The sequence below is a fragment of the Lissotriton helveticus genome, chromosome 8 (genome assembly GCF_964261635.1).
Source record: "Lissotriton helveticus chromosome 8, aLisHel1.1, whole genome shotgun sequence".
NCBI classification, from domain to species: domain Eukaryota; kingdom Metazoa; phylum Chordata; class Amphibia; order Caudata; family Salamandridae; genus Lissotriton; species Lissotriton helveticus.
In genome coordinates this window covers 1513415904-1513438048 of record NC_136069.1, presented here as the reverse complement: position 1 = coordinate 1513438048, position 22145 = coordinate 1513415904, and the positions used below count along the sequence as shown (strand labels likewise).

The following is a 22145-nucleotide window of genomic DNA, read 5'->3' as shown; positions in this document are numbered from 1 at the left end:
GTCGCTGGCCCTTGCACTAGAGGTCTGTGTGGCTAGAAAAAACGTTACACATTTTAAATGCCAGCTGGGCCTCCCCTCATTATTTTTGTTTAACAAAATATAACCACAATACATCACTACATTTCGATTGCAGCATCTTGTATCAAAAATATCACATTGGGCATTTTGTTGGCTGGCAATGGTTGCAAAGCTAGGTAGTCAAGACAAGCAAAAATGTTCTGTAATGTTCTGTAATGGAGGGGCAGACCTATGATGACTCTGAGTCACCGAAGCACAATGAAGGGTTGAAATAATTTGTCAATGGAGGAAATATTGCCTTGGTTGTCAAAAGCAATGGACTTGTCCTCATACTATTGCTGCCCTGTCATTGAAATTGCTGTTATACTAATAAACAAATTAATGATAATACATACACTACATTCGGAGGTCCGCCCATGACCATGGGCACTCTCTAGTTTCACTGTTTGAGCATGAGCAAGAAAAAGAAAGCCTCTCAACAAACATGCATGAATTGCTTATTTGGGCATGTAATCTTCACAGTAGAGAAATAGCCCTAAAATTTGTTCTCTTAGTCTTATAACACCAGTCCAAAAGATATAGAAGGGGAAAGGGAAGGCTTACTGACACAGCAGAAGAAAGGAAACTATTGATAGACTAGTACAGACAGCAGGAAGTCAATTACAGAAACTTGAAATACAGAAACTAACTAAGATAATGCAGGGATTAGATAGAATGAAGAGGTGTTAGCAAAAATTAGGAGACAGGCACAGTAAAACAAAAATAAAAAGTAAAAATGTAAGCAAATAATAATATTAACAAGAGAACTTACTGGGGCCAGCAAATCCATCGGGTCTGCCATGGCATTGGTGGTAGCGGTGGCGGTGGGACTTCCACCTGCCACTGCACTTGTGGTGGCAACCTGGCTTCTAAACCCGCCTTCATGCTTCTAGCCCTCTTAGTAGCACAGTTAATGCCTAAAATGTGGCGGCAATTCTACCGCGGTGCGGGCGTTCTAATGAGTGGGCGGGGCTGTGTCGGCCGTTAGCCGTTCGCAGCATTGGGAGGGAGTTCTCCCGTCAGCCGTTGGCCGACGGGAGCACGGAAGGGGATAATAATCTTCACTAAAATATTTTGACAGGCAAATGCAATAACATCATACTTTTTTTTATCTAATCATCTATAGTGCTTGTATGGAGTTGACCTATTCCTAATTTCCTAAGCCCTATTCCCAATTTCCTAAACCTTGAATTACTAATGCATTGTAACAAATAATCTTTCCTTTTCCTCTCATTCTCCGTCTCAAACCCCTTTGATGGGCTAACTCAGTCTCCCTTTTTTCAATGCATAGATGCATACTGCACATCACTGGGAGATTGCTTGGGACTGCTTGAGATACATAAAGAAAGGTACAGAGAACACTAACTTACTGATAGTACTACTACCACTATCTTAGTTACAGTATAGAGGAGTCTGCATGACTTAAATAATCAGCCCAAGTAGGGTCAATGAGTATGATTAGGTAACGGCAAGCACCTGGCAGGATCACATAATATTTGTAACCTCAACTTAAGTTACCTCTGAGTGTGAGCATCATGCTATTTTCAAAAGAAAGATTAGCATAGAAAGAACACAACAATTAAATAATTACTCATCAAGCCCCATAACCTCAATGCCCAGAAGTTTGAGCATGTTCTGCTCCCTGTTTAGGATATCTGCCCAGCAGTGTGCCAACTGCTGTTGGTGCACACCAGCACAACCTCCCCCACAGCAGCAGATGCTCCCACAGGCAGTATCCACTGCCAGGCTCACCATGTGCTGCCACCATGGAGGGGATGTTGTGCCACACGTGCAGTCACCTCTGAGAAAATGGTTCAGAGCTGCACCCCTTGGTGGCACCGATGATCACAAGGTGTGTGGCATGTAGCCGCACCAGCCCTGCCGCTCCCTCTCTCACCCTTGTCGTCTGCTCTGCCATGGTCTGACTGGTCAAAAAAAGAAGCAATAGGAGACAGAAGAAAGGAAAAACTAAAGATGTAAAAGGAAAGACAAAGAAGTACTAAAAGTCACACACAAAATGACAAGAACGTAAAATACACAAACACAAAGAAACAAAGATACAAAAAAGGAAAATGAGGGGTGGATGAGTCAGATAGGGGAATAATTAAAAAGATGGAGGGTGGATTAAACAGCACCATGCACAGACAGAAAACAAAATGACCTCACCCAGGAGAACTGCAGTTTCTAGCACGAGAACATGAATTGCATCACTGAACGTCAAAAACGTAGTGAGAACCGGTGCGTTGAGCAGATCAGCCCGTCAGTGGAATTCCACGCAATCTAGCAGAGTTTTTTGGGTCGCTCTGTGGAGTTCCACGTAGCAGAACTCTGCGAGCTGCTCCCAGGCCTAGAAAATAGCCTGATCACAGAGTTGTTCGTAAAACCCACAGATCACAATGCAGTATTGTATTACAGAAGTCAACACCCAAAAACCCAGTGAAATATTCTCTCATTTGAACAGTATTTGTGGATAAGAAAAAATGTCCAAGCCTCAACAAACTTGATAACTAAGCAGATATGATGACAGGAAAACTGGTAAGAGAAGCATACCCAAATATTGTGAACAGGATGAGAAAGCATTTCAAAAACTATAATCTAATGGAAACACATCAGAGAGAATCAATGGACCGCACCACATGTGTTGAAACCTCACTAATTTCAAATCAATTAAAAAAAATATGAATAGACATTGAAGCGCCCTAAACACAAACACCAGACACTATAAATAAAAGGTATTTGCTTTCACAAGGTACTAAACCTCTAGAAGCTTGTCCCCTTTCAAAGGCACAACTGAGTATAAATCCTGGGCCTCAGACACCAACTCTTCAGTACACTTCTGAACCTGTGGATACTCTGCAAGGAAGAAGGACTACTGTGCGGTGGAAGAAACATCCCTCTGCTGTACTGCTGCCCTACAGCACTACTGCCTTGCTGGACTGCTGCCGTGCAGCCTTTTTCTGCGGACCTGCTGCCCGCTGCTCTCTTGCCTGGGTGAGAAGGACTGGACATGCATTTCTTGAACCCAGAACCCCAGAGTTACTCCATGGTATATTTGGCTGGCCTCCTGACTTGAGCCTCAGGGACAGAAGGCTTCCGCAACTTTGTTCCTGCATCTGGACTCTGTCATCTGTGAGTCTACCCTGCCAAATGAAGCCATCCTACTCCTATACTCTTGGACGTGGGTCTAGGGTTCTCTGCCAGCCTTTGGTTGTCTAGTCGTGATGGACAGAGACAAAGTCTCATGTTCAGGTTGTCTAAGATGAAGTATGGGCCGGATACAGGGTCAAGTTAGGCTTGAGGAGAATTGTACCTTATGTCCTTGATGCTGGGTCCTGCATCGAGTTATTTTGCGCTGCATTGTCTGATGAGGAGCCACAAAGACTGTGATGCGAGGTCCGACCTCAAGAACTACAGACCCATCTCCCTTCTCCTGTTTCCAGCAAAAGTCATTGAGAAAGCCATCAACAGCCAACTCACCACCTTCATTGAAAAGCACAACATCCTCGACTCCTCCCAATCTGGCTTCAGAAAAAACTACAGCACAGAAACTGTCCTCCTCGCCGCAACTGACTATATCCGCTCCCTACTGGACAAAGGAAAAACAGTAGCCCTCATCCTCCTCTACTTCTCAGCAGTGTTCGACACAGTCTCTCACCGCACCCTAATACGCAGACTCCACGATGCAGGGATCTGGGACAAGGCCCTCAGCTGGATCCACTCCTTCCTCTTTGGCAGAACGCAGCGGGTCAGACTCCCCCTTTTCCTCTTGGACCCTACACCTATCATCTGTGGAGTCCCCCAGGGTCATCCCTCAGCCCCAGGCTTTTCAATGTCTACATGGCTCCGCTCTCCCCCGTCGTCAGATCCTACAGATTCAACATTGTGTCATACGCAGATGACACCCAACTCATCCTCTCCCTATCCAACTAACCCAACACCGCCAGACACAACTTTCAAGAAGGTATGGAAGCCATCGCCAACTGGATGAAAAGCAGCTACCTACAAATCAACACCAACAAAACAGAAGTAATCATCATGGCCCCAAACCCGATGCCTGGAACAACACCTGGTGGCCCCCTGCCCTCAGAAGCCCACCCAACCCCATGGACCATGTACACAACCTTGAATCATCTTGGACTCCGAACTCAAAATGGACCGCCAGATCAACTCCATTGCATCCTCCTGTTTCCACACACTCTGCCTCCTATATAAGACTTTCAAATGGATTCCTCTCGATCACAGAAAGACCGTCACTCACCCCCCTTGTCACCAGTAGACTTGAGATAAACAAAAACCTCACCCGCAAGCTACAAAACATCCAGAACGCCACCACAACTGATCCTCAACCTGCCAATACACAGTTACATCTCCTAGCACCTGCGCACACTCCACTGGCTCCCCATAAAAGCTAGAATCCCCTTCAAGATTTTCACCCACACACACAAGTCCTCCATGACACCGGACCAGCATACCTGAACAGCCGACTCAAATTCCACGCACCCCAAAGGACCCCCACACAAGAAAGACCAGATCGGGAGGCCGCTCCTTCTCCTTCCTCGTGGCCAGAGCCTGGAACACCCTTTGCTCCACCTCAGACAGACAACATCACTCCCCATCTTCACAAGAAACCTCAAAACCTGGCTCTTCGACAGACCTCCTCTGTGATGGACGGGAATCTGCAACACCCCCCCACCACCTGTAGACCCTCATGGGTGAGTAGTTATGCTGAACAAACCCCTGATTGATACTGCTTGATTGATTGATTGATTGTGATGAGATTCCCTGTGCTGTATTGGATCTGATGAGGAGCCCTGACAGCTGTGAAGTTATCTCACCCTGCTTTGGTTCCAATGAGGAGCTTTGGTGGCGGTGATGTGAGGGCTGCATTGGCTTGCTTCGTGCTGCATTGGATTTGATGAGCAGCTTCAAGGGATGCTTTGGGTTGCATCACGCTGCGTCCATTTTGATAGCCAACACAGCTGGGCTGGCAGATTACAGTTATCTCCATTTCCAAGGGTCCAGGACTAGAGAGTCACCACCAGGAGGCTTAGAACTCAAACTTGCAGAGTCCAGGGGCAGGTTTCAAGACGATTGGAGACTCAAGGGCAGGTTTCAAGATGATTGGATACTTTTTAGTCCATAAGGCTTTGATCAGGAGGCCAGCCAATTAGCCCTCGGAGTCAGTCGGGTGGTCCTGGGTTCAAGGTGCATGTCCAGTCCTTCTCAGGCAGCCCAGCAGCAGAGCAGTCTTTATTGCAGCAGAGCAGTCCTTCTTCTGAATCTACCATTGGTCTGAGGGTCCCCTTTGTATACCTCATGCTCACTTTGAAGTGGCAGAAGCTTCTGGAGTTTCCCTCCAAAGAGCTGCCTGGAATATTTTGCCTCACTGCCCTGATCCCAGTCCATCTGAGGGGACAATAGGCTAATGTGAATCTGTTCTTTTAAGCACTATTTTTACCAAAACCTTTAAAATTGCATATCCAAGGTCCTACTAATTGGATATTTGGTATTTTGGCTTCAAATAATGTATTAAAATATTCGACATGTTTCTAAATTGGTGTTGGATTTTCTTTTGTGTTGTGATTCATTTTCTGACTGTTTGTGTCTTGCAGAAATACTTTACACATTGCCTCTCAGTTAAGCCTGACTGTTGTTGTGCAAAGCTACCAGAGGGTTAGACATAGTTTAATTTTCTGACTTCTTAAAGTGCACCTTTACAGGGATTGTTACTGTTACTTGAAAAGGTCTCAGACCCTCCTCAACCAGCAAACCGATTTCTCACACTACCCTATGGAATAGGAGCAAATAATAATCTTCAAAATTAGAAGCTGAGCACTGTTGAGAAATTACACATTTCTATAAGCATGTGGGTGATTACCATTTGATGTGCACCAAAAAGGTGCGTGAGGAAAGCTTGAACCCCTTGTGCTTCTACCTGTGGTGTATTGTATACACTATTTGGCTCACTTTACATTCCATGTTTGGAGAGTGAAGATGGAGATTGCACCACTAAATGTCATTATTTCTCAGCCAACTTTGGTTTTAGTCCCCGAAAAAACACTATGAGCCTGATTCACAAAGGCAACAAACACTTATGTAAGTTTACACTGTTTGGTAATCACAAAGTGCAGTTTTGCATTTCTTACCCTTTTGTAGTAAGTCAAGCACTACACATGACCAACTACTGGTAGTGCAACAACGTCCCATAGAAAATAATGAAGATAGGTTTTGTAGTATTACTGCAGTACTTCAAAATTTACTACAAAGTGCAGTTTTTTAATATGACGATCCTTAATTTTTAACTCTTCATGACAATGTTAATTATTAACATTTTACCAGGTTATGTTACTTAGGAGATTTAAACATGTTTTTTTTCTTGGGATGCTAAGCTAGAGATACACAATATGAAGACTATTGGTTCAACATCTAGGTCATTTTTTGATCAAGAGGAGTTACTGGGCAGGCAATGCTATCTTGTCTCTTTTAATCTATTTTGCTTCTGTTAGCCCTTTCATTCCTTTTGCATTCAAGATCCAGATAAGATCTCACATCACTCTACACACTGTTAAATTTTGGCATACCCACTCAAGTTGACTTTGACCAACTCTATATTTCTTGGGTAACATGTCCAAATAAGTAGGTCTAACTGGCCTAGTTGTCACGTAGGTGCAGAGTGAGTAAATAACATGCAATGCCTGGCTGTGGATCCAGCCAACTGAGAACCTGGCTTAAGGCCTTCTAATTTAATGTTGTCTTACTAAGCTTTGGAGTGCATGAAGGTTAACTACACCGAGTCTCATTCAGTCTAATTTTGGTATATCTGGGGTTGCTCTGTCTCTTTCTGCGCCACGGCTTACCATCAAATTGATTCACCCATGTATGCAGAGGGGGCGTTCCCCCGTAAAAAGCCTCGTAATGGTGACGCAGTGAAATCTATGAGATTTCACTGCGTCACTTTTAGGACGCTGTTGCGTCAAAATCTTGCACCTGCCTCACAGCAGGCCTAAGACTGAGGCAAGCCTTTACACATTGGGCTTTCCCCATGTGAAAGGACGCATTGCTGGAGTTGCGTCACTTTTGTGACACACCCCAGCAATGCGTGACTTTTGCGCTTACAGATACGTCAGAAATACTGACGTATCTGTAACTCCTCGCGACATGATGCGTCTTACTGTAAATATGACGCATCAATCATGTCTCAAGGAGTGCGCACTGAGAAGTGACGCATCGCTGCTTTCACGCAGCGATGCGTCATTTCTCATAAATGAGGCCCACAGTTTGTAATATGGCACCTGGATTACTTATTTGCTTTGCAAAGGATAGGGGCCAGCAGATGAGCTGCTTGGAAAATACAGAATAGGAAATGTTTTATAAAGAACATTTGATGCAGTGAAAACCCATACACATGCTCATAGCCTCGCTACATGTATGTGAGTAAGTGGCCGCTTGAGTCACTTACCTGTTTGCTCTGAATGATTTGAGGAAATGTAGGAATATAGAGATTCACAAGTTCTTTTCAGAAGATAAGTGGTTAGGGTGTGTGTCCAACACTAAGTGCGAGCAAGACTAGCAACTGCCCTGTGATGGTATATTGGAATGGTATATTCTAGGCCTAGAGCCTGTGGGGCCAGGTTACAGTGTGACATCTAGGTGTGTTGTGTGCAAGGGGGGGTTAATTCAATGCAAAAGGATATTTGGCGATTGGATGAGGGTGTAACATGAAGATCATTTATTGATTATTTGGGGTGTGTGTTGATAGTCGCTGGGTTACAAGGCAGGAAATGTGTGGTTAAATACCAAATGGGAGGGCGGATGCTCGTCTTCAATGTTTTTTTTAACTTTACGCCTGTAGCGAGTACTGAAAAGTTACTCAAGGTTTTGTTGAGCTTGTGGTGCAATGAAAACATAAAAATGTGTATCTGCTAAAGGGAGCTCCCACAGAAAATAGTGCACACGCCTAGAGCTTATGGGAAGAAGGCTACTGTTGTGTTTGCCATTCTTTCACTTAGCGCTTTTCCTCTGAAGATGTCTTAAAGAAAATGGAAGCGTTTTAACAGCATTGTAATAGATATGAATACGGATATCTGGCAATAGATAATGACTTTCTAAGCGTGCTTGGAAAAGCAAACAGCATTGTTTAAAGCCCGTCAGACTGAAGGTAGTGAAAGTGTGATCATTCTCTTTATAGTTAGATTGGCTTGTGCTCTAGCACTTTGATCCTCTCAGCATGGGAGCTGGAAGCTATTGCTGAATCTGCCACAAGCCACAGAAGCTGTCAACTTAACAAGTGAGTGAGATAAAGAAAGAAGAAGTGACAGAGGGAGAGAGAGTGGGGGATATTACACATAAATAGGTTGAAAACAAAAACTTCAAAGCCACTTTTGCATATGATATATATGAATATTTATATATTTCTGTGAAATATATAGCTGAGGCTACCATAATTTTTAATCAAACATATATTCTCCACCACAATGGGGTTACCACGTGGTTTGCTTCTGTGGAGCTTAATTAACATGTGTAAACCGCACTTGCCATTAAACTGTTTTCATTGCATTGTATTCAGTAAAGTTTACGATCCAAGGATTCGTCTACAAAAAAAATATACCAATAGAAGTTGGATTAATGCTTAAAAATATCAGCATGACACACAGTAAAATATCAAGAACTGCTAATTAATTTTGCCCGACTAATGACACAAACCGAGTACAAAGTCATTCTTTAAATTATAATGTATGAACATTCCTTTTTTATGATTGCATATAAATATTACACCTAAGTACATTATTACTTGAATTAATTTGTTCAAAAGGTTTTCAACAAATAGCAGAATAAAATTTCGACAATATGTTTTAAACGACTTGATTAAAAAACTATTTATTACGCAGTTCAAGGTTGGTGATGACTATCAGCAAATCTTCTGCAGATTTATGGTTAACATTTTGCGATTGTTTCTGGTTTAGGCTTATGATTCATTTTATCAAAAAGGAGAGAAATATACAAATATGTAAAATGAACAACAATGCATGCACACTAAGGCCCAGTTCTTCTAAGTAGTTGCGCCTGTGTAAAGAGACGCTTTTCTTGCATGACATGGGGGGCATATTTATCAATGAGGTGGGGTGCTTTTGCACCAAGCAAGGGGGTGCAAGGGCAACGTAACTACTATGTCAGATTTATCAAGACATGCAAGGTGACCTTCTGTGGCTTCATAAATCTATAGTATCACAATGCAGCGCGAATTGCGGAGTTGCGTTACTCTGCCACAGGGAGACGGTAAACAGCGTTTACAACGCAACTTTTACCACGCAGTACCTTTACCACGCAACTTTTAACGCAATTCGTTACAACGAAATACCCTGGGGGCGCTGTAGGATAGGGAATAGTTTAATTCACTATCCAAAACCTTCCCTACTATCCACGGGGACTGGAGTTGGAATAGTAAATTAAACTATTCACTATCTAGCGCCCCCAACGCAAGTCGTTGTAACGACTTGCGTTGTAAAACCTGCGTTGTAAAGGCATGCGTGGAAAAAGCATGCGTTGTAACGACATACATACCAGGGAGACATTCCATGAGTGGTGCATGGGTGTTTCAACGCATCAACACATGGATTTTGGCACTTTCCCAGATTTGCCATTACTAGTATACCTGGGAAAGCATCAAAATGCTACACCTTCCCAGCTGAGGCAGGGGGCCGGACTGGGAACCGAAACCGGCCCTGGCAGAGAGCTCCGCCAGCCCCTCAGGGTAGAGGGGTTGTGGAAAGCTTTTTGCTGCTTTTGTTGCTGAGGGCCAATATTGCAGCCATGCTGCAAAACCGGCCCGCTGTAGCAAGAAATGTCCCCACCCACCCTGGCAGCCCACCAGGGAAACGTCCGGTGCCCACTTAGGCCAGTCCCGCCCTCGTGAGGCATAACCAGGAGAAACAGCTTTATTTCTTATCTTTTTTTCCTCTTGCTATGTGTGTTTCATTCTGCAGTTCACACGGAAAGAGGAAAATGTCTCAGAGAATTGTGTTTGTGCAGGAAGGTGCCCCTTCCTGGATAAAAACAATACTGTCTGCAATGCAGGTACCCCTGCACCATAGTGCAAGAGTGCCCGTGTTGGTGCTAGACAGCGTATAGTGTTCCAGCACCATGAAAGGACAGGAATGTGCCGTATAATGTTAAATGCAGCCCATTCCTGCCTTTTACCCTATCCCTTTCATGCAGAGCAGCAAGGTGGCTTGCTGGGCTGCATGAAATGTTGATAATCTTCCTCTTACTATGCAGCGTTAAAGCTGTTTTGAGTTGTAAGAGTGTTAAGGCAGGTTTACTAATTGTTCACGCAACACAGTGAAGTGACCAAATTGGCTCCACTGATTTGCACGAGAGGTAAAAGACAGCGCAGATCCATTTTTAGTAAGATTGGCCTGTTGTGGTGGTGCCTTGTACAACGCACTGCCTCGTATCATGGTGCAAGAGGTTAGTGGGAATTTTTATCTTAGGATTTGTTTAGGAAATGTACCCTTCCATTACAAATTTTTATGCCTAGACAAACTCCCAAAGCATTAGATGGATTGTGTGTATTTTGGCACATGTGAATTGTTCACATTTTTAAGACATGAAAATATTTTTCATGGTTATTACCTGCTTCAATGAGGTGATATTTTTTATCCCAAAGCCTGTTCTATCCCCCTTTATTGATCAGGCTTCAAGTCATAATAACCTATTGGTTTTTGCACTTATTTACCCAAGTGATGCTGCATTAATGCTCCATTGGCCCAAACTGGTGCATAGTATGGTATACATTTTTTGCGCAGAGCAAAAACAGTTTTTCAGTGCAAAATACGTATTGCACTGGAAAGTAAAAACCAATGTGCTGTTTTGTGCCACTTTGTGGTATTGCAAAGTATTCGACCTCCTATTTTCTCAGCTTTGTCTTCCTTAATGCCACTTTGCATTGCTTTGTGTTAATAGATGTTATGGAGGTTAGGGGGTTTGGGCAAATACCATTAGGTTTTGGTGCAAAGCATGATCTACTAAGATAGCAAGATCAGCTTTCCATCAAAGTTAAATGTCTACTGGAAGCCGACGTAAACATGGGGCGTGTTAATTACTCCAAAACTCCAAAGCTTGCATGTATGCTGTAATGCAAATCACACATCCAGTGCAGCGTATCCTTCTACATTTACTTAAGTATAGGAACTGAAGCACACATGTATTGTGTTGTTTTTTGAGACATAAACACATTTCTCCTTGTTAACGCTGGCTTCAAGGAAATACTTGTTTCTGACTTAAAGTTTGGTTCCGCTATCTAATTGTATTGAGCTTTGAGCCAAACAAATATTGGTATTTGCGCTGATCCACCCTAGTAATGACTCTTTGATGTAAAGCAAAGAAAATGTGTTTTTATGCTAAGAAAAGGGCATCTTTATTTATTTATTTATTTTACAGTTTTCTATAGCGCGAACATGACCCGTGGGTATCAGAGCGCTTAACATCCTAAGGTCTGGGTTACAAACACAATATATATAACGCAATAAGATCGTCCAAATCTGTAAGTGGAAAATAATAACGGGATGGACTTAATTGAGATTTAAGTTACAATGAACTGAGGTAGTATTTCTTTGAGGATCGGTCAGTCAAATCCTGCTCCCATATAGGGTATACAGTAATACAATCAGCGGCACGTCTTCGGTAGAGTTTGTCTTGTTATGGGAGGAACTTGCTCATAAGATGGTTCTTGATTTCCTTCTTGAATGTTATCGTGTTTGTTATTTTTCTGATGTTTGCAGGAAGGGCGTTCCATATCCTGGGAGCTACGCCTGAGAATGTTCTCTCATATGTTTTTTTCTTCTTAAAGATAGGTGGTTTCAGGAGTAGATAATTGGCACTCCTGACAAGTCTGTTTCTTCCTGAGATTTCTATTTTGTGGGCTAGATATTTAGGTGTGTTGTGATGAATCGCTTTATGGGTGATACATGCCATTTTCATCTGTACTCTAGCTTCGTACGGTAACCAGTTTAAGGCCTTCAGGTGAGGGGAGATATGATCAAATTTCCAAGATCCTGTAATAAGCCTTTCCGCTGAATTGAGGCAAGCTTTTAGTGGTGCTGTTGAGATTTTTGGAAGGCCAGCAAGTGTAGTACATCCATGTTCTATCCTAGAAACAACCAGAGTTTGCACAGCTAGTTTCAAGTCTGTCTCCGTTAAAAAGGATTTCATCTTCCTTAGATGTTCAAATGGAAGCGGGCGTTTTTTGCCATTGATTTAATATGTGTTTTCATATCAAGGTTATTATCCAATGTGATTCCGAGAGATTTCACAGAATCTACTAGAGTTGGGATGCAATTTAATGCTGTAATCAATTTGCACCATTCTTTCACTAAGGAATGTTTTTTTCGTGGTGTGATGAGTAAGAATTCTGTTTTGTCAGCGTTGAGCTTGAGATGATTGTTAGTTAACCATTTTAGCGATATTTTGAGGGCGTCATTCATTGTGGTTATATCTTCCAGGCTAGCAATCTTGATGTAAAGTTGCGTGTCATCTGCGTACATGTGGTAGGATATTTTCGAATTCCGCAGAATTTCTGTGAGAGGTTCGATGTATAAGTTAAACAGTGAAGGAGATAAGGTGGATCCTTGCGGTACTCTGATTGTGTTAGGGCAAGATGGAGATAGTGCTTGATTTACTAAGAACCTCTGAGTTCTGTTCATTAAAAATGATTCGAACCATTTCAGTACTGTGCCAGAGATTCCCATCCTGTCGTGAAGTCTCATCAGTAATTTTTAATGGTTAACTGTGTCAAATGCAGCTGACAAGTCTAGGAGGATGAGTAGACAGGATTGGTTGCGATCTAGAGCTTGAAGAGCATCATCGACAATGTGTAGGATTGCCGTTTCAGTGCTATGATTTGCTCTGAATCCAGATTGGCAGTCATCTAGCAGTGCGAAGTTGTCGATGTGTTTACTCAACTGATTCTGTACACATTTCTCTATGAGTTTAGCAAGAAAAGGGATGTTGGTCACTGGGCGATAGTTATTTGGATCTGTTGGGTCCGCTGTGGGTTTTTTGATGATCGGGACTACCTGCCCAGTCTTCAAGCTTTCAGGCAGGCACCCCTGTGATAGTGAGGCGTTTATGATCTCTGTCCATATTGGGATCATTGAATGGCTGATTTCTTTCAAGCATTTCGATGGTATTGGGTCGTTATAATGGTTGTTGGGTTTCGTGGTCGCAAGTGTGTTAGCAAGCTCCTTATGATCTAATAATTTGAAGGTGTCCCAGTGTGCTTTGTTTTTAGTCGATTTGTTTGCATGGTTCCGGTTAGATAGTGTTGGTGGTGTGTTGTCTTCAATGTTATCTGCGGCGGTCTTAAGTTCTTCCAGCTTATTGGCTTTGTTAATGAAGAAGGTAGAAAATTCATCACAACTTAGTTGTGTTTTAGTGACCTCTTGGACAGATTTTGCCACCTTGTTGGATTGTTGTTTTATGATTTCAAATAATTTACGTGGTCTGTTTTTGGCGTTATCCAATTCTGTTCTGATGAATTCCTTTTTTGTGTTGATGATCTTCTTGTTATATTCCTTTCTGATTTTTCTAAGAGATTTCAGTGTAGGGGAGGAAGGGTGTTGTCTCCATTTTCTTTCTGCTCTTCTCGGATTGCGTCTTTCTTCATTCAGTATTCCGTTGAACCATGGATTTTATTCTTTTCCGTCACTCTTTTAATTTGAGTGGTATGGTGGCATTGACTATTTCCGTTACTGTGGTGTAGTAGTGGTTTGTTAGATCGTTCACATCTTTCAAGTTTGCAGGTGGGTTTAAGTCTCTCTTGAAACTTTCCGATAGCACATCCAGATTTGAATCCCTAGTGTCTCTAATCCATCTTTTCATTTTGGTAGATTGAGTCGTCTTTATTTTCTCCCGTGAAGGTATTCGGAAGGTTATAGCGTGATGATCTGACCAGTCGCACTGTTCAATGGAGAGGATTGCGATGTTCTTATTCTTCGAGATAATCCAATCCAGTGTGGCTCCTTTTGAGTGAGTAGGTTGAAGACTTGCTTGGGACAGATTCAGATCATTTAAAAATTCTTTAAGGGCGTTGACTTGTTTGTCGTTGTTGTCATTCCAACGAAGATTGAAGTCACCTAAGAATATATTATTAATGTCGGAGTTGGTGTTTCCAGAGCAAAACAGCTTTTGCACTAAATAGTAAATATCCTCCCCAGACTATACCCCGCTCTGTTTCTCTTTATACTGATGCAAAGCAATAGTAAATAGTTATGATATGTAAAGTCTTCCACTTTTTGTTATTGTATAATTGTTCACACACCCAAGCCTTGAAATCTCGTACAATATAGCAAGCAAAGCAAGCCCCTACAAAGCTTCCAATGTTTCACTAAAAATACTGGAAGATAAAAGTAGAAAAAAGGGTGAGTAGAGTTCACATATGCTATATTACAAGCAAACAATTTTGAATAAACTTTTTGATGATTTTAAATATGGGCTTAAACGACCTAATTAAGTCCACACATTGATTACATTTCATCACTCTAATCGTGAAGAGGTGAAGCATATTTTATTGGTAGGTCATATGTAAGGATGTGCGAGAGACAGAATTGCTAACCTTATATTCACTGTGCAAAGCTATTGTTAAGATCAAATTCACTGACATTGAAAATGTCATAGCAATTCAAAAGCAACAATTTCAGAAAAGACTTACCTGGACATTTGGTGATAACAGAATTCAGGAAGCAACACAAATATTTTGGATGTTTCAATTAACAATTTTTCTTTTCTTTTCTATGTGTCAATTTACCTCCTGGATCACTGACATACACAAGTCGACTGGGGAGAATAGCAAATGCCCAGCCTGCCATTTTTTCTGTTTCCACGTCATTTAGAGACGGGGATTGCTATGTTTCCTCTAGCGGTGCCTCAGATGCCACTGGGCCACCAGATAACAGTGATTGTTGCCCCACCCAATTTAATGGGGGGAACTGCCACTGAAGTTGACTGCCTAGAATAGCCAATCAAGGTATGGAGGTCCCAGGTTAGGATGTCAGTCAATGGTGCTGAGCACAGGTAGAAATCTCCTTCATGTCATGCAAAAAAAGGATGATGAGCATGGCTTAAGAAACATGTGTCTCACCTGGCATGGTTCACACTTCCAATATTGCCTTCCGCACAACTACCACGCCAGGAGTTGCAGTGAAGGAAGAGAGATCTCCACCAGCCAGGCAGGGATCTTATATGGTTTGTTGAGGAATAAAGCCTTGCTGACCTGACACGGTGGTAGACTGCCAGTTACTTAATCACTCCATTATATTCCATTCCTTGGTATTCCAGGGTTTATGGTTTCACATCACTGAAAAACAACCACCTTGTATAACCACGTCTTGTGATGTATCAACACTTCAAGGGTCAATTTCAAATCCCATTTTTGTCAGTAATTTGATTTTAGCTATGTTTAATTTTGTGTGTGACTGTGTGTCTATGCAATCACTAAATTGTATATAGGTTATCTACCTGTCCCCTGGAATTTATTCAATTAGCTCCTCCGTAAACGGTTTTCAAGAGTTGGGGTCCCAATTGAGACAAAACATTTTCAGTTTTGCATCCAAATTTGAATTGAGCAAAGAAAGATTCCTCTCAAACAGGTGCAAGTAGAGAATTTCACATATGAAATGCTAGATTGTAAGATAATCTGAGACAACAATGGCAATCCAAAAATAGTTCATTAATAGATGGCCTTAGATTTCTAACACTACAAAATGCCAGACTCTGACCATCAGTTATGGGGGAAGTACATTGGAATCCTAGACACATTATTTTTTATATGGACCAATCTTTCAACTTAAGACACTGTAAATCTTCCTTTTGTAGCACATATATGTGTCTTACCTTTGCTCTGAAGCACCATTAAAGATTTTACTAACCACTTCATCTTCCACTGTCGAACAAACCTATGCTTATATCCATCCTAAATGTGAATACTCTATATTTATTTGATTGTAGAATGACTGATCTGTTTGCAGCAAAATGTACTTCATTACAGTTCACTTTGTAGTACAAAACTCCACACAGTGACTTGGTTCAACCCTAAAAGCTCTGAAATGCCCATAGCTCTTCACAGTGATTGTGCCAAATGGTCCCTTATGCATAGTAACAACTGCAACAAATCAAGAAATCACACACAACCACCCATCGTTCATATTTGTTGGTATCTCTCATCCTCTTTTGAATAAGAACCTAAGATTAGAAAAAATAACATTTAAAATCATACATTTAAAATAATAAATATTTAATTAAAAAATTATGTAATCGCTTTTTTCATTTTGGTTCTACATTTAAAATAAAATTATATACATTAATTTAATGTAAACATAGTTTAGTATTTTTATCAAGTTTAGTAAACTTTTTTACTTTTTCCTATACTTTATACCTCCATAGCAGACATCTCTGCCTACTTGTGAAACGTTACATGTAGCAACGTAACATTTGTAAATTAGGGTCTACCCCTGGTTTCAGGGGGAAAAGACATGGAAGTCTACACTTTGCAGTACATTTACACATGTAAATTGTGAATAGCCAAAAGTAGGTCACTACAAAGTGTAAAAGTAAATTTACACATGTGGAAATATTCCCATGTAAGTATACCTTTGTAAATAGCCCTGACAATGTTTAGCCTTAGACAATGCAAAATGATGCTACTTTTGAAGCCTCATCAGCAAAGTACACCCATACCCTCAAAGACTTCCATGTAACCTCAACAGTTTACTCTCACCACCATGCCCACCTACTTCACAATTAGCACTCTTGGCAAATGATTGTGCAAAATATTGTTAATCTAAAATCAACACTATCCAAGAAACACTTGTTACAATATCCACTGGCCCAACGCAACGCTCCAGCATTCCCTCTGCTTCCAAGACTCACCCAGCTCTGCTCTTGAATTTAACCTTAACTTCTCCAGTAGTGCTCACCCTCACCCATATTATCAAATCAACCAACTCTTCTTAAGCTACATCTGATCTAAGCAGGTCACATACTATCAAACATAGGGGTATATGTACAAGAATTGCCGCTAACTAACACTAACCAACAATTTTCTCACAGCCACGTACCTCTGAAAACAATCGCCATGTTACTGACCTATTTCCAATACGTCACTACATGGTGATAGTTTCTCACCGCGGTGGAAATTGTCGTAGTTTAGACCAGCGTTACTGTTATAAAAATATTGCAGCTAATGTGAAAAAAGTAACGGCCGGCCAGTCAGCGGGCAGAAAATGCAAGTTAATCAGTGTGCTGTCACTTTTTTCACGTTTCGCGTGAAAAATAAACTACAAAAAGCCCACAAAAGTACCATAAAAAACAAAGAAACAAGCCCTGAAGAAACATGGATCAAGCTGGAACAAGTAATGCAGGAGAGAAAAAAAACCTAACTCCTCAAACAGCCAGGAGGACCAGCTAGAGACCCATGGGAAGAGGAAGAGGAAAACCAGGTTCAGCCAGCAGGAAATGAGATCCTGATTGCTAACATGACATGACAGAAAAATAACCCCAGCTCTTTGTCAGCTCCACGGTGTCATTGTGAAAATCAACAATGCATTATGGCAGTCCATTGTGGCCAAGGTGAATATTGTGGCATAGGTCAAGAGGACAGTGACTGACTGCAAGAAGCTCTGGCATGATGCAAAGTGCAAGACCAAGCAGAAACTTTCCAACAATCGACAGGCAGCACTGCTGACTGCAGGTGGAAGTCCAGCGCCACAAGAGGAGGTGGCTGCCTTGGAGGAACAGGTGTCCTCGGTCACCTGGGAGGAGTCTGGTTGGATTCCTTGGACAGGATAGTGCTGAACATGACCAGCTACACCAGCAACAGGGTAAGGAACAGCCAGGGACTGGTGGAAGGGGTGGTGGGGACAAAGGTTTCTCATGTCCAACTCAATATTCCTCAGTGCACACCCACATTGTCTGCAGATCTTTTCCCAGATACATAGGTACCTGGGGGTATAGACACATGTCACTTTAGCTGTTGAATACATATAAAGACACATAAAGGTGGTGTCACTGACTTTGAATTCAGCACATAAACATATTTAAATATAGAGCAAAATTAACATACATTAGTCTACAAAATAAGGGCAACATGAACAAGCAAAGAGGAATATTGACTGGAGAGATGGCAGAGTGTCACATTGGCCTCCTTGGATGAACGGTAAACACACAAAGAGAAGGGGGTCCAGAGGACATTTTAGAGACCTGCAAGTATTGGTTCCCCAAACAATAATCATACACAAACAATGAATCCTCTGGTCTAGATTAGCAAACTAAGAAGAGACACAAGAGATTGTTTCTCTGTGCTTATGGGGGAAACCTTCCTTTAGGACGAAATACCATCACCCACCAATGCTTCATCATTTGAGTTTCTCCTCTTGGTGGGAAAGCCTAGCCCCGCCAAGGGCTACAACTCCCTCTCTGAGAGAGTTGTTTTGTTCCTACTCTGTTTTGGATGTACTAAATCCAACAGATGAGAGAACTGGTTGGGTGAATAGCGCAGCGCAACAAAAATATACGAAGTTGGGATAGTGGTGTTAAAACTAGCTACCAAGAGCGAAGGGGAAAACTTTATAAACTTTATAAACAAATTCCTGGTGCCAGGGTTAAAAACAGTGCACCTGCAGCATATTTCTGCTACTGTGCTACTGCATGTGAGTGACGAAAACAGGTCTACATGTTTCAGCCATAAAGACCCTTAGCTGTGTCACGGCTTTCGTCAGGACCTCAAAGTAGTGCAAAAAGCTAAGTGGAAAGTGCTAAAAAATAAGAGTGATATACAAATCCAGTAATCCTGCTTGGAGTATAGCTGATGTACTGGTCCTACCTACAGAAATGCACAAATGCATGTGTCTCTACGTAGTTCAGCACAGGCATGTATAGAAAAAAGTGGGATACTTAAATTTACACTGGTCTGTCATATTAGACAATGAACAGAAAGGAAAAGTCACTTACCCATATTGTATGGATAAGGAGCCTCACCTCAACCTGGCAACAGCTCAGGGAAGGGGCACCGCTCTGAAAAGAAGGATGTTTGATGTATCACACAATGCGAAAATTAATTTGACACCACTTCTTGTTAAAAAGAATTTGAAAGAAACAATGGATCACATTGAGTACACAACATGCCATTCAGTATGATAACCAAAGATCTCTGAGGCTAAACCATGTAGATCCTAATAAAGAACAGCTCAACCAAACATACCAGATAGTGATATCTGCAGAGGCTAAAGGAGTAAGGCTGGCTGTGTTAACACGTGGACGGCACCGAAGAATTTAACACTGAACGCCATCACTCGTGTACTTTTTAGTTAACATTGCCAGTATGACATTAACAGGCACGGCCCGTGTAGGGCGTTACACCGGCGGAGACATCAGGCGGGGGAGGGGCAAGGTGGGGAGTTGTAAAATGCGGGATATGGATGATTTCAGGTAAGTACTGGAAAAAATAAATAAAACGAATTTCATTCCGTGCGCTGCATCGCCAAATATGATGCAGCGCGCGCAGCATAATTTGTTTAATAAATTTTTTTCGGTACATACCTGAAATTGTCTATATCCCCCCACCCTGTCCCTCCCTGCCTGACGTCACCGCCTGGTGTAACACCCTACACGGGGCCATGCCTGGACATAAGTAACAACCTCTCTCTGGAATGCTACAGTCAACAGTATATCTATCTATAGAAATTGGGGTGCAAGAAGTCAAGTAGCAAAAACCACTCCAGAGATGACAACTTCTGGGCAAATGTCTTTCCAGGCATAGATCATAAACTGTGGTTGCTAAAAACGATTGAGGGAATACACAGTAAAAGTGGCTAATTGTAGGACAGTTGCCAAAGTTTCAAATGGAAGATATCACAGCGTTAACCAGAATATGATCATGTGGCAAAAATAGACAAAGGCACGAGGCCTTGACCATCCAGGTAACCTCGAAAGAAAATATTACCCTCAGCTAAACAGGGTGCCGGTATAGACTCTAACAAGTAGGAAGGGACACTCATCAAATAGACCGGACTCCTGCTAGGCAACTTAATCTTTACACTCACGACATAGGCAGCCTTACAACTTGATAATAACTGAGCCTGAGCCAGGTCTGTAAGACACCATGCTTAGTGATATATATTCACTGACTCACACATTATTGTAGATGCTTCTAGGGACCAAAAAGGCATAGCACGAGCAAGACAAGCAAAAATGAGGCCGGGCACACACGGGGCATACACAAGATAAAGAGTGTGATTTCGCCACTCAGGGCAATAAACGGGCAAGCAATGCATCGTCAACACTTAAAAACTTAAAATTGTGGCAGCATTCCAGACCCACCTCTCTGTCGGTACCCCACGTAGTTTCAAAGCTGCAACCGGAGGTGGTGGGCTGCCATTTGCGGAAGGCTTATATTCACCATGCTGGTACCCCATACCGTGTTGCCCTGAGTTACCACGTCACTACATTGCGGCCGAGCATGCAGGGAACTGTAGTCCCGGTCGGGAGTCTAGTGAAAACTGTCGGCTACAAAAACCCTAGATACATGGCAGACATTACCGAATGTCAACACAATGTTATGGTAGGTCTGATTACACAGATGCCTCCATTCTACAGTATGCAAAGTTTTACAAAACATACACATTGAAACCGAGCACGCAGAGAACTGTAGTTCTGGTCGGGCACCTAATGAAAACTGTAGGCTACAACAACTGTTAGTACGTGGCAGACATTGCTGAATGTCTACACAATGTTATGGTTGGTCTGATTACACAGATACCTGGATTCTTTAGAATGCAAAGAGTTACAAGACATACACATAGAAAAGTCGAACCGTAGACAATTGGGCAGTCGTGACAGGAATTAGGAGGCTTATGTCTCATGCCTGGAAAATAACCAATCTTATAAAATGAAGATGAGGTCAATGGGCACACAAATCAAAAAGATAGATATCAGTTGGTGCTAGGCTAAGTGTGCAATTTAGTAGCAGAGATCGTGCGTAGGGAGTGTAATGGCCCTACTCAAATTCTGGGGGTCTCGATCAGCATGTGTGGTATACAAAGTTCTGTGACAGGCTAGTGTGATCTCCATGCTTTCTAATAGTGGTCCTCAAAACTCAGTATCGAGACTCAAAATAAAAGACGCCATGCTTAGTGATAGTAGTGAGAATAGACCACATGCTGGTCCCTGTCTTGTAGAGTAACTGTGTCATTATTAAGAAGTGTGGTCTAAGGTACGGCACAGTCATGACAAGTGATTCCTGGGCCCATCGTGTTCACAAACTTACACAGTATCGGAAAAAACACAGTAAATGCCACATGTTGTGTATATAGGGGTTATGTCAGTGTTGCTGTGATTACAGTACAATCCTAGGAATGTCATCATTCAGCCCTACACTATTGTTGTGTAGCCTATGCACCCATCTTTGTTCTTGAATGAATAAGTACTTAGTTATATCCGATACGTGGGAAGGGATATGTCGATGTTCCAGCAAGGTCCAACTTTTTTTTTAAACCTTTATTGTACCATTCAATAAAATACAAGCATCGGCCTACAACCGCAGGGGCCGGCCGCTAAACAAATTGAGTCCCCCTATATCGTAGTACAACATAGCTCATAAGCCGACAGCCCTGAGGTCCGGCAGCGATTTTGGATAGAACTTGTATTAGAATGCACAACTGAGTCCCAGGATGAGACAAAGGTTCCATTTTATATTATTTAAGGAAGGATCAGGTGCCCTACAATCAAACAGAAGAATACGGGGGACAGGACAAAAGACAGGATATATAATGGAACATTGGCGCCAAAGCATATGGATCGGTGCGAACGACAATACAATATACATTCAATGTTGAGCGCCAGTCCTCAGGGCCTGCCCACCCGGGAATCAGGATATCATAAAAGCATAAGCACTAAATACAAGTACGCGTAAAAAATCCGAATGATTCGCAGACTATACTGATCCTTTAAGGAAAAGAAAGGGAAGGAAAGAAAAAGGCCATAGAAAAAAAAAAGGCCAAATTTAAAAATACCTTCCTACCCCCCACCCTGCACCCCTG

At 42.1% G+C, this 22145-nt stretch overlaps 1 long non-coding RNA gene across 3 annotated transcripts in view; it reads left to right on the top strand.

The window, feature by feature from the left end:
• The window catches only part of LOC144772034 (uncharacterized), an 83160-nt gene that overhangs the window by 39215 nt on the left and 21800 nt on the right, over nt 1-22145 (top strand). Inside the window, exon 6 of one of the 3 annotated variants that reach the window (XR_013599608.1) lies at nt 8246-8344. The exons of the other annotated variants lie outside the window; for them this stretch is intronic. This is a non-coding gene — a long non-coding RNA (uncharacterized LOC144772034). The remainder of the gene's footprint in view (nt 1-8245; nt 8345-22145) is intronic. 3 annotated transcript variants of the gene reach the window in all.